Source organism: Vicia villosa, linkage group LG6 (genome assembly GCF_029867415.1).
Source record: "Vicia villosa cultivar HV-30 ecotype Madison, WI linkage group LG6, Vvil1.0, whole genome shotgun sequence".
In the NCBI taxonomy this organism is placed as follows: domain Eukaryota; kingdom Viridiplantae; phylum Streptophyta; class Magnoliopsida; order Fabales; family Fabaceae; genus Vicia; species Vicia villosa.
In genome coordinates this window covers 95,693,686-95,705,314 of record NC_081185.1, presented here as the reverse complement: position 1 = coordinate 95,705,314, position 11,629 = coordinate 95,693,686, and the positions used below count along the sequence as shown (strand labels likewise).

At 32.7% G+C, this 11,629-nt stretch overlaps 1 long non-coding RNA gene across 1 annotated transcript; it reads left to right on the top strand.

Annotated features, from left to right (window-relative positions):
• The first annotated feature begins 960 nt into the window (after nucleotides 1-960).
• LOC131609356 (uncharacterized) lies at nucleotides 961-9,133 on the top strand. Its single transcript, XR_009286116.1, has 3 exons — nucleotides 961-1,015; nucleotides 3,194-3,333; nucleotides 3,959-9,133. It is a non-coding gene; the product is annotated as an uncharacterized LOC131609356 (long non-coding RNA).
• Nucleotides 9,134-11,629: the final 2,496 nt, after the last annotated feature.

Sequence of the window (11,629 nt, the reverse complement as noted above, 5' to 3'; positions counted from 1 at the left end):
AACGTTGGATTTAAAATGTCAGGTCTTTTTTCGGAGATGCATATCCTAAAAACTCTTCCCAAAAAAAATTTGGTATATTAGTTAATTCGGACCGAGAAATTCCAATATTCCAAAAACATTTTGATTTTATTTTTATAAAAAATATTTATTTATAATATAACTTAAATACAAATTGTAATAAATAAGGAATAAAAAAATTAATAAAGTTTTAATTTTGTAATAATTTATTTGTCAATTTTCTTTAAAATTATAAATTATTATTTTTTAAATGGTATATATATATATATATATATATATATATATATATATATATATATATATATATATATATATATATATATATATATATTTAATATGCGGTTAAATATTTATGCGGTTAAATTATAAAAGTAATTATTTTTAAATGGTATATATATTTAATATGTGGTTAAACATTTATGCGGTTAAATTATAAAAGTAATTATTTTTTAAATTATAAAATTAATTTGTCACAAAATATTATGCAGTTAAATATTTAATTAATTATATATCTTGATAAAAATGGTATATATTTAATTATATATCTTGATTAAAATGGTATATATTTAATTATATATCTTGATTAAAATGGTATATATATTTAATTATATATTTTGAATAATACAATTAATTCATCTTGACTTTAATTTTTTTAAAATATTGAGTTTTTACGGATATGCATATCTGAATAAATCCAAAACTAAAAATTGGATTGATTCACTTTTTTTAAAAATAATGTGCTTTCAAAAATAAATATTTAAAATATTAGAGTATTTTAGAAATTTCACCACGAGTTTGTAACAAAGTATATGAGTGTAAAAAAAAATTCTCATAATTATTTGTATTATGTGTTTTTGGACTTATTGGGCTTATTTCTATGGCCCATTTTCCTCAATATAAAAGAAGAGGTTGTAACCTAATTTCTACATCTTCAATTTTAGGGAAAATTATTGTATCCCTCCTCTTCCGATCTCGCCTTCTTCTTATGAGTTATGAGGTTAGACATCTATTCTTTCTTCTTAATATTTCTTTTTACATTTGTTTTACGGTTTATTTTTCAATCTATTGTCTTTGTTCTTCTCAAGACATTGAAAAATAACTTGTTTCTCATTTAAACAATTTTTAATTTTGGAGATTTAGTTTTCATCTTTTAATTTTTTAACTATTATTTTATAATAATTAATTTGTTTAAATATTAAAACATTGGGTTGGCTCGTATCATATGTCAAAGATAACAAGTTGTGATATCTTATTGCGTATAAGATATGCATTGATCTATTGATGAAGAGGTTGATAAATTCACCTTTTTTTAAAACAAATCTATTTTTAAATTAATTTCAAGAGGTTTTAATGTGGATGAATTTTAAGTAATTCAAGACCTTTAATCGATTATAGAGTCGAAATAAACACTTAATGAAGGTGGTAACCTGTAACCAGTAAAGGTGGTAACTAGGGGTGGCAAAATGGGACGTCCGCCCCGCCTTAAGTCTACCAAAAAACTAGCGGGGCGGGCATGCCTGCTAAATAAAATGAGCATAAAAATCATGTCCGCCCTGTCAAGATGGCAGGTTGGCGGGCGGCGGGCTTGCCCACCTATTTTTATTTATATATTTTTTTTTTCATTTTTTTAATAGATTAATAGTTTTTTTTACCTTTTAATTAAATTTTTTCACTTTTTTTTAACAATTTTTTATAAATGCAATTTTTAAACAAATTTTACTTAAAAAAATTTCATATATTTACAAATAAATATATAAAATAAAAACCGGTAACCAGTGAAGGTGGTAACACGTAACGAGTAACCAGTGAAGGTGGTAACACGTAACGAGTAACCAGTGAAGGTGGTAACACGTAACGAGTAACCAGTGAAGGTGGTAACACGTAACGAGTAACCAGTGAAGGTGGTAACCGGTAACGAGTAACCGGTAACGAGTAACCAGTAACGAGTAACCGGTAACGGGTAACCAGTGAAGGTGGTAACCGGTAACGAGTAACCAGTGAAGGTGGTAACCGGTAACGAGTAACCAGTGAAGGTGGTAACCGGTAACCAGTAACCAGTAACCAGTGAAGGTGGTAACCGGTAACGAGTAACCAGTGAAGGTGGTAACCGGTAACGAGTAACCAGTGAAGGTGGTAACCGGTAACGAGTAACCAGTGAAGGTGGTAACCGGTAACGGGTAACCAGTGGAGGTGGTAACCGGTAACCCGGTCACCGATGAAGGTGGTAACCGGTAACCCGGTCACCGATGAAGGTGGTAACCCGGTAACCGGTGAAGGTGGTAACCGGTAACCGGTAACCAGTGAAGATGGTAACCGGTAACCGGTAACCAGTGAAGATGGTAACCGGTAACCGGTGAAGATGGTAACCGGTAACCGGTGAAGATGGTAACCGGTAACCGGTGAAGGTGGTAACCGGTAACCGGTGAAGGTGGTAACCGGCAACCGGTGAAGGTGGTAACCGGCAACCGGTGAAGGTGGTAACCGATAACCGGCAACCGGTGAAGGTGGTAACCGGTAACCGGCAACCGGTGAAGGTGTTAACCTTATTTTAATAGTGACAAAGATTTATGAGGTCCTTTTTAGTTATAGTTTAACCGTAAAAAAATTGAGGCCCTTGTGCGGTAGCTTACCGATTGCAGCTCCGATAGTTTGTTTTTATTTTTTAATCTATTTTGGTAGTAATCAGTTTTGTCAAATGTTTTCATAAAAAAAAAAGTTTTGTCAAATGTGGACACACGTACGAGTTTTTGTTTTTTTTACACAGATTGTGGTAACAGTGGTAATCAATTACACCGATAGTGGTAACTGGATACACCGAACTAAAAGTGGTAATCGGTTACACCGAACTGAAAGTAGTAACCGGTTACACCAAACTGAAAGTGGTAACTGGTTATAACCTCGATAGTTTGTTTTTATTTTTAATTATGTTTCAATAGTAATCGATCATGCCTAATATCGTCACCCATTATTGGTTCGAATTTTTGTTTTTTTTGACAATGTTAGAGCTTATTTTGACAAATATCCACTTTATTATATAAATCAAACATTGTAACCGATTACTATTTTTATTCTAACCGCTTATCACTTTTATAGAAATATATAAACATTATATTTTGCCAAGTGAAAGTATCTCGTATTGACATCTTTTGCAATTGCAAATTTTTTGTACTTACAGAGTTGGAAAATATCTTGCCATTGAGAAGAAGAACTACAAGTTGAAAAATACACTTTCCATTTGACAAAGATACCAGTTGAGAAATTGGAGTTATGGTAATGCAAAGAGTACCTTTGAATTCCAATTTTAAAGGTCAACAGGTACGCTTACAATATTTAAACTTGATCGGTTGTATCTTTTATAAGAATTTTATTAGAAGAGAGATAAAATGTGATATACGATAGTGAGAGGAAGAATTAACAACCGTTTGATTAAAAAAATGGTTGCGATTTAATATCTCGTCATATGATATTTTTTTTCCAATTTAAAACAGTTGAGAAAAAGAGGATCACATAGATAATTTAAATCTCAACCGTTTATTTTAATCAAACAGTCGTTATCACTTCCTCTCACTCTCATATAAGATTACCGTTTCTCACTAGATATCTTACATATATATTGTATAAAAGAAAGACACGATTTGTTGATATCTGGTGTAATTTCCTAAATTTTACATAAAATTTTAATTATTAATAAAAATGTATCAAACTGTCATTTTTATTAACGGTTAAAATTTTGTTTAAGACTTTTGACTTACATCTGGTATTAATTTTATAAGTATGAGTGTGAACTCAACTATAATTCTCCTATTTTTTACTTTATACTCTTTCGTATAAAAATTAGAAAATAGTTAAATTTATTTTGAAAGTTTATATTATTCATTTTTAATCTGAGGAGTGTGTACATTGGAATTTTAAAAAAATAATTTATATAATTTTATTTCAGAAGAGGAAATTTGAGGAGTATATATATGATGGTGTATTTACTAGTTTTGAACTCATTGATAGAGAGAAATATGGTAGTAAAAATTCCAAGGATCCTATAAGAAACTCATCGTCTCCCCTTGCATCTTCAACACTAGCCCACAAAAATGAGAATGCTTTAGAAGGAACAAAAGATGGAGAATATTGTGCTATTTGTATGGAAGATTATTCTCACTTTAGTGATTCTGAAGATTCTACTAAGGGACTTAGTTATCCTATGTATTTAGGAAATTTGGAAGTCCAACCTAGGGATTTATTGCCTAGTTGTAGTTGTAGTTTTTCTTTCACTACCAAAACATTAATGAAGGTTAAGTCAAAAAGGAAACACTTGGAAGTGTTGAAGTCATTTGGGGTTGACACTGATAACGATAATAAGAGTTTACCATTTTCATCGAGCTCAACAGAAAATGATAGTGATGGAGTTTGCTCGATCAATAAATTTTTACTTTCGAGGAGTAGTCATCTTCCAAGACCAATTATTCCCATAGGACCTAGGTTTCAAGCAGAAGTTCCTAAATGGGAAGGCGGAATCGACCTAAAACATTTTAATAGTTTCGATGATTTGAAATGGTTAGGAACTCAAATTTGAACATTGCCTACTATCTCTGAAACAAAAAAAATTGTATCTATGGGTCTTGCTCATTCCGTTTATGATTGATTGATTTGGCATGTGGTATTTCTCATGTTATAAAAGTAATAGTCACCTGTTTTATTCTTGTGTTTTTGCCTCCATATTGTTTAGAAATCCGTATCTTGACAATTCAAAAAAAAAAAATTATCTTGAGTTTGAAACTAATTGGTGTAAATTGTCTACTTCACAATTTAATTCAAAGCTAAAAGTTTAGTTTTGTATCTTCAAATTATTGAATTTGAATTTTCTTTAAGTAGCATGTTCTTTTATTGTTTATTGAGTTGAAGGTTCTTTTAACAAGGATGACAATTGTACTTATATGCAATGAGTACTCTTAAAAAATACTTACAAACAGGTAGGATAAAAGTCCGCAAAAATGGATACAGACATGAAGATGAATAATTACTCTCTAAAATAAGCAGGTATGAGTATAGTTACCTTTGTATCCACCCCTAGGGGTGGGAATAGGTTAGACCTGGCTAGGCTAGGCTTTATAAGGGCTGAGTCTGGCCAACGAAAAATTACAAGGCCTGAGCCTGACCTATGGCTTACTATAAGATCTTTTTTTCAACATGGCCTTGGCCTAGCCTGAAAGCCTAATTAAAGTCTCTTTCTCATTAAGGTTTTCAATTAATTTGTACTACTTAAAAAACCTTATAGGTTGGACTATATATGAATATTTAGGTCGGTCTATTTAACATTTTTTTCTAATATATATGCATATATAGACCAACCTATTTAGCATTTTTTCTAATATATATGCATATATAGGCCAGCCTATTTAAACTATTCTTAATATATATGAAAATATAGGTAGGCCTATAAGGCTTCATAGGATTTTTTAATAGCTTAAACATGACCTGTGTAATTAAATATATTTTTAAAAAAGCCTAAGTCTAACCTTGAATAGGCTAGACTATAGACCCCTGTAGGCCGGCCTGACCTATTTTCATCCCTATTTATTTGCTCTATACTCGTACAATGTATATTTATATATATTTTTATTTATATTATTAAATAAAATTAAATATTTATCACTTTTAAAAAAATACATCATTATTAAACTATTATGCATTTTGATATAAGTGTTCGATTGTTTTATAACTCAACATTAAAAAATTTAAAATTTTTGTTTACGTAGTTAAAATATAAAATGATATGATAATTTATAATTTATTGATTTGTTTTCGCTAGAACTGCGGATAACAAATATGAATATCAGTACTTGAGTACTCGTAAGATATGAGTACGAGTATAAAAGTTGGTGTCTACGCGAGTAAGAGCTGGCGCCAATTGGATTGATGTCTGTAGATGGTGTTGCCAACCCAATTGGTGCATGTGTGTATTATTTCAATGGCGGTACCAATTCAATTGGCACTAGTGTGTATTGTGTTATACATACTAGTGTTAATTAAATTGACGCCACAATTGAAATAATACACACAGACGTCGATTGAGTTGATAATACCAAGAGTAGTCGCCAATCCAATTGGCGTCACCTCTTAAATCCATTTCTTTTTTAAAGTGGGGGTAGATTGATTTGTTTTTGAAATATGAGTTAGTTTGAGATATTTTTTGAAAATGTAGGTTATTTAGGCAAATGAATATAATTTCTTTGGTGTGGTTTTTACTATTTTTTCAATAAAAATATGACAAATTTACTTAAATATTTTTTATGGAGTATAAATAGAAGGAAATTGCGTATATGTAATAGAAAAGTATACACTTGCCATATAAAACTGAACATGTTTTTATTTATTTTTGCTATTGAAGACTTAACATAAAAAAATGTGTATTTACTATATTATCATTAATATTTTATTATTATTAAATATTTTATCAATATTAATATAAGGTATTTTTTTAAATATAAAGGGATTGTGCGCTATTGTTCTGGCGATTTTCGGCGAGTTTGTAACAAACTCCGGTGAGGGTCACCTGTTTACTTCTACGATGCTCCTTCTACTTCTGTTGGCTTAAGATTCTAACCTTAAGGTTAGGGGCCACGGAGGGGGAAGGCAACACTGTGTGCATTCATTCCTTAACTGATTCTTAGGATGGGTCGAGGGCGATGATGGCCAAAGGGTAGGGTATCACCGCCAATGATTCAACCACTGGTTCATGAGGCTTCTGAAAGTACCCCGGTGTGTCAATCGGGTAGTGGCAATGGGGAACAAGCTAGTGAAGGTGACAAAGATGCAACTGAAACCCTAGTTGTTGAGCAGGAGAAAGGCACAAAGGATGAAGATGAGAAAGAGGAGAAGAAATTATGGTTGGATGTCATTAGCGGGAACCGCCTACCAGCTAATGGATTACCAGTTGAATACCATGCTCCTAAGTATGTCGATGGGATAGAGGAAGTTGAAATTGTTCCGGAGGACATCATGTCAAAACTACACTTTTGGGAAGACACTGTGATCATGTATGTATTGGGAAGAGACCTTAGTGTCGCGGGGAAAAATCGTATCTTTTTTCGGGATGAGACACCTGATGCCTTCTTTGGGCTCGAGTGCTCAAAAAAATGATTTTTCTTTGTTTCGACCAAACTTTTTATTGTTTCCAAAGTAGGAAAAGGAAAAAAGTTGCAATAACCTAAAAAGTGGGGGAGAGATTCCGGGTAAGAGGGTTGGTTATACGAAGGGAAGGTATTAGCACCCAACGTATCTATAGTACTCTATAGGCTTCTTTGTTATGTTTGTTTCATTCTATGTTATGGTGGAGGTTCTTGTGAAATAGGTGGGACCTAAGGTGTTTGTTTGATTATGCTCGCAAAGATCATCGCGATCCTCTGCATACATATCCCTTAGAGGGAATCAGAGCATCTGTAGCTCGGGGTCTACGGGTGCTAAGGTTTGAGTGGTTTGAGGGAGAAGTTTTGCTCGCCAAGGATACGACCTTGTGCCTACGTATTCTCAAAGGGATGTTGAGAAAGTCAGAGCAATCGTAGTTCCCACTTATGCTAGTGGAAGCAAAGGAAAAGAGACAAATGTCATCTCAATGTTCGATGTATCTAATCTATATCATCACATACATCTGTTTGTTTTTGTTTGAAAATCTTTTCATTATAAGCCCTGGGCCATGCCACTTATGGCGTTTAGAATGATAAAGATGCTTTTTAGCCAGCCTTGTGGCAAAAACTTTCAACGAAGTCAGCCTTGTGACAAAAAGTTTTGATTAATCAGCCAGCCTTGTGGCAAAAGTTTCAATGAAGTCAGCCTTGTGACAAAAACTTTGATTAATCAGCCAGTATGGTGGCAAAAAGGTTTGATTGATTAGCCAGCCTTGTGGCAAAAAAGTTTGATTGATTGATTGATTGATTGTGATGATATAGAAGAGATACTCCTATCATAGAGATGATAAATGTCTAATCTCCTAGGGTATTTGATTTGGATATTGGGGATGCTTATAAGAAGCCCGTGGGTCCTTGTACGAAGCCCAAGAGGAGGCTATCCGAGGGTCCTTGCATTGTAAGACCAAGAGGAGGCTATGGGAGGGACAATCGAGGGTCCTTGCATTGTAAGTCCAAGAGGAGGCTATGGGAGGGTCACTCGTTTGTACAAAGCCCAAGGGGAGGCATGGTATAGTTGGTTTGAGCTCTTAGAGCGATTTCACCGGGAAACCATACTCTATGTCCTAACCTAAACTAGGGAGATTCTTTGCACGAAGCCCAATAGGAGGCTATGGGGAACCTAGTGTTGTACTAAGTTGAACAAGTATATATAACACGATCACAAATATGAACAAGTACAAACAAATATTGACAAGTACATGAACGAATATGAACAAGTACATGAACAAATATGAACAAGTATGAACAGTTATATATAACAAGGTGTGTGTATACAATGGAGTTTATGAAGGAAATATACCTGTAAGCATGATCCATTTGTATACACGGGGCTCGGGACTCATACTCGGGGAGAAGCCCATTGAGTTTATTCAAAAGTTATGTAAGCAAGTATTTACAAGAGGCCTCGGGACTTATACCTACATGGAGGCCCATGGTATTTTTGGGAAGATTTGAAGAAAACCTTCATTTTTTGATTTGTTGTTCGAAGTTAAAAAAACAAATTGAACGAGATATATACAAAAAGGTATGTGTACAATGAAATACCCAATTTCATGTACAGGAATGAGACTTATACCTATGTGGAGGCCCCTATTGATTTTTGATGAAAAAACCTAATTTTGATCTTGTTATTCGAGGGTTTAAATCGATTCGATCGAAGTATAAAAGATAGGTATATATACAATGAAAAACCTAAATTTATACAAAGGAATGGGACTTATACCATAAGGGATGCCCAGGAGGTTTTGGAAATCAATTGATTAATCCAAAAAGATTTATTCAAAAGTTTTTGAAAGGAGAACCAAAAAAGAAATGGTTTTGAAAGTGATTTGTTTTTTTTAAAAAACGTCGATCGTTTGTTTTAGAACAGTTTGAAATTTTTGAAAGGAATCGAATTAATTAAGATAAACACAAAAATTATACTTAATTATCATCTAAATGATTAGGGTTTGATCACAAAATATTTACAAGTGATTAGATTTGAAAAATCAAGTGAAAAACAATATTTAAAGTATTTTAAAAACACTTAAAAATATGTTATTTTAAACCTAATTAAAAATGTATTAAATAAATATTTTTTTTGTGATTTTTTTTTATATTCATAAAATACATATATAAAATAAGAAGTGTGTAAAAAATGAATGAAAAATGAATTAATTTGATTGGTTAATTAATTAGTTAAAGTTGTTAAGAAAAATAAGGAAAAATGTGATAAAAAAAATGGGTTTTGTCTCCACAAGGACTTGAACTCACGCACCCACGCTTGCCAACCAAAACAATAACCAACTGAGCTGCGCGCGCAGCTTGTAAGTATAACGCGCTCATTTAATTATATTGAAAAATTGACATTTGAATTTCTGAACACAAAAATGGCGCCAAGAACACACCCCAATTTTGATTTTGAAAATCTTTGAAACTGAATCATTTTGATCAAGTGAATAGCCTATCTTGCTCGATTTTTCACAAGGAACATGATGGCATCATTTAATTTTATTTATTTTCACTCTAAGATCATTAATTTTCTGATGAACACGAAGAACCCTAATCTTATGATTCAATCTGAAATCGTGTATATGCAAGTTATGATGCAATTGATTGAGGGTTAATGATCCTCATGTATGCAGAAACAAGATGGTATGTTCATATTTCATTTATGATGCATGGAGAATAGAGTTTGAAGTTCATGAAGCTTACCTTTAAAAACGGCCAAACTGAGAATTGAATTTCGAGTTAGAGGTGTTGCAGATGCTTTGTAATGATCTGGATAGCTTCAATGATGATTATGGAACATGTTTGGATGCTTGGAACCACCTGAATTCATCTGAGCATGACCATGGTACCCGATCTGCAGAAGCTTCAAGAGTGAATCGAATTTGATGATGGAGATGTTTCAGGTCATGTATGAGTGTTTGGGTAGTTCACATATGGTATATGGAATGTGTTTGGATGATTAGCTTGGACAGAATTGGCCTGGATTTGATTTTGGCATGATAAGGCTAGTGTTATGCATATTTGGGAAGTGAGGTAGTGATTCTGAGTTTTTGATGTTTTTGGAAGGTTTCAAAGGTTCAAACAACTTCCATATGGTATTTGGGAAGTGTTAGAAGCATCACTTTACTTAGAACTTCAAAGATTTAGAGGTTGAGAATTTTACCTCTTTTGAAAACCATGAAACTTGCATTCTAAGAAAGGAAGAGAAAACCTATGTTTATGAGGTTTTGGTGTGAGTTTGAAGATGATTTGAACCTCTATTTATAGGCCAAGGATTCTGAACTCAAAGCTCTTGCAAGTTGATCCAAGAATGATGATTTGGCTTAAGAGATAAAATGGAATCTTTCACATTAAATGCAAATGGTTAAAAGTGACTAAACCATGGTTAAATCTCAAGCTTCTTATCCTCTTCCATTCTGATCTTCAAATCAGAAATATCTATCAATTATTGCCTTGATGCATCATTATTTGCATTATATGTCATGTAGTATTGAAACTTAGTGAAAAAATGGTGAAAATTCAAGCATAAGGTTCACTAATGTCAAAATTCAAAACCATGGCTACACTCCATATTTTTTCATGCTCTTGGACATTTTGGAAAGCTCATGTTACACACTTCAAAACCCTAGTTGAAAGTTTCTTCAAGACCTTTAAGGAAATGGGTGAAAAAGATCCATGAACTTTGAAGAAAATGAGGTTTTAAGTGAAATTTTCAAAAGATACCAACTTTGAAGCTCCATATCTCTTAAATGGTTGATCTTTTGGAAAAAATTATATGTGACAAAGTTGTTCATTGAATCAAAATCTACAACTTTCATGTTGGAAGTTTTTTTCAGTTTGTAGGTGAAATTTTGAGTTATTCCCTTCCAAAGTTTGGAAAAAACCATTGAAAAACACTTAGAATTTTTCTAAGTATGGAAAGTCAAACTTTTGACTTTTTGATTCTTGATTGATTTTCTTGATTTTTCTTGATCAAATGACTTCATATATCATATATTGATGATTCAAAACTTCAAAAGTCAAGGTTGACCAAAATTCCCCAAAAGTCAATGGTGATCTTGTACAGTTGACTTTTTCAGACGAATCGCGTTTCTGGAGATTTCAAATGAACCAGGCTATCCTTACCAAATGAGTGGTATGAATGGATCATATTGAGGCATTAGAGGATATTGAGCCATGGTTTGAGTTGTGGCACCATGTCCTGATTAAAAAGTCAGTTGTTCAGATGAATTAGGTCAAAAACCCTAATTGTCGACCTGATGAAATTGATGACTGTGGATCTTGAATTGAGATGTAATTTCCATTGGATGTTGTCATAGGAATTATTTGAAGATGATTGAAACCTTTGATTGACTTCCTGGGGATTTTTAGGGTTTCCCAAATGTGGTCCCTGATTTTGGTCCCTGATAGTTCAAAACCCTAATCTGATGATTTGAAATTTC